A 1,896-nucleotide genomic window follows, 5' to 3' on the forward strand; every position below is an offset into this window, starting at 1 on the left:
AATGAGGCAGGTAGGACTGGAATGAGGCAGGTAGGACTGGAATGAGGCAGGTAGGGCCAGAATGAGGCAGGTAGGACTGGAATGAGGCAGGTAGGGCCGGAATGAGGCAGGTAGGGCCGGAATGAGGCAGGTAGGGCCAGAATGAGGCAGGTAGGGCCGGAATGAGGCAGGCAGGGCCGGAATGAGGCAGGTAGGACTGGAATGAGGCAGGTAGGGCCAGAATGAGGCAGGTAGGACTGGAATGAGGCAGGTAGGGCCGGAATGAGGCAGGTAGGGCCGGAATGAGGCAGGTAGGGCCGGAATGAGGCAGGCAGGGCCGGAATGAGGCAGGTAGGACTGGAATGAGGCAGGTAGGGCCGGAATGAGGCAGGTAGGGCCGGAATGAGGCAGGTAGGGCCGGAATGAGGCAGGCAGGGCCGGAATGAGGCAGGTAGGGCTGGAATGAGGCAGGTAGGGCTGGAATGAGGCAGGCAGGGTGGTAGGACCGGAATGAGGCAGGCAGGGCTGGAATGAGGCAGGCAGGGAGGAGGATCCGGAATGAGGCAGGCAAGGCTGGAATGAGGCAGGCAGGGCTGGAATGAGGCAGGCAGGGAGGAGGTTCCGGAATGAGGCAGGCAGGCAGGGTGGCAGGAGGGCAGGAAGGAATGGAAGTAGAAGGGCAGGTAGGGATGTAGGGAAGCAGGACCAGTATGAGGCAGGCAGGAAGGAGGGCAGACAGGGGAGTGGTAACACCAGGGACATGCTGAATATCTAATCACCTTTCTTGGCTGCTGCTCAGAATTCCGCTCAACTCTCACTGGAGACTGACATGTAAGAATTTGAGGATATTAAAGCAACCAATCCCTGCATTACCATGAATCACCTACTGACCCAATATATATAAAAAACACTGCCTAAATAACAAAATTAGATACATAACGTGATATTATTAGCATGTAATAACATAGTTATTAGTTCAAGTAGTTAACATTATCAATAGCAAAAAATAGTAAAGGGGGTAATAAATCTGACTAGCTAGTTACTATAGCCCTTATAGCATAGCATATGCAAAGTTTATTCAGGAAGAGATTTATACTTGCACAGTCAGTGTAAAGCACAATAACTCAACAAAGGTCCCCATAATTATTCACAAGTTATCGAACAAAAGTAGAGCCTAAACAGGTAAATGTTTGTACACAGGTGTGGCAAGAACATTTGAAGTACAGGCAACAATTATAATGCATTGTTAATGGATAGCTAAATTAGCTCAATCAAAATCTCTGCGAAGTAAACAAAGAACCTGACATGAAATTGTTTAGCTGGCTAGCCTACATTTGTCGACTAGCTGGCTAGGGAACCTACCTTTTCAAGTCCACGCTATGTGCACGTTTCTGTCAGCAACATCCAAGTCCTCTCGCTGGGTTCAGGCTGTTATGAGTGTTGAGGACACGCCTGCCCTTGTTTGTAAGGCCACGGAGGTAGAGGATACAGGCAGGCACTGTGGATGCGCGGTGCTGATACACAGACATGCTGGCGAGGTGAAAGAGCATTTTGTTCTCCAGACAGGGAGAGAAACAGGAAGGAGGGGCGATGTTTACTTCGACCACCCTCCTACTATAATTTAATCTCATGAGGAAATAGACGATCCTCTTTGTAATCTCAGGGAGATATAAAAAAGTTATTTTTTAATTATTCAACAATTTCGACATCTAGTTATTACAGTTTGGGGGAGTTTTGAGTGTTCCTTTTTTGTCACCATAATTTCACAAAACCTCCCGCCTCAATATTGCATTTGAAGGTTATTATTGAACAACAGCCTTTCAGCCATGTGCTTTTTATTATTTATCTCATAGCGCCCCCTGCTGTCGCTGGTCGGTAACAGCAACAGACTATATTTTGGGGCGCAACATCAGCACC

At 48.4% G+C, this 1,896-nt stretch overlaps 1 protein-coding gene across 3 annotated transcripts in view; it reads right to left on the minus strand.

Annotated features, from left to right (window-relative positions):
• Positions 1–1,575, minus strand: part of atp8b2 (ATPase phospholipid transporting 8B2) — an 80,991-nt gene extending 79,416 nt beyond the window's left edge. For all 3 annotated transcript variants that reach the window (XM_029737654.1, XM_029737656.1, XM_029737653.1), the window contains exon 1: positions 1,342–1,575. The gene's annotated coding sequence lies outside the window, so the exon portion shown is untranslated. The remainder of the gene's footprint in view (positions 1–1,341) is intronic.
• Between the last annotated feature and the right edge of the window lie 321 nt (positions 1,576–1,896).

The sequence above is a fragment of the Salmo trutta genome, chromosome 37, assembly GCF_901001165.1.
Source record: "Salmo trutta chromosome 37, fSalTru1.1, whole genome shotgun sequence".
Classification (NCBI taxonomy): domain Eukaryota; kingdom Metazoa; phylum Chordata; class Actinopteri; order Salmoniformes; family Salmonidae; genus Salmo; species Salmo trutta.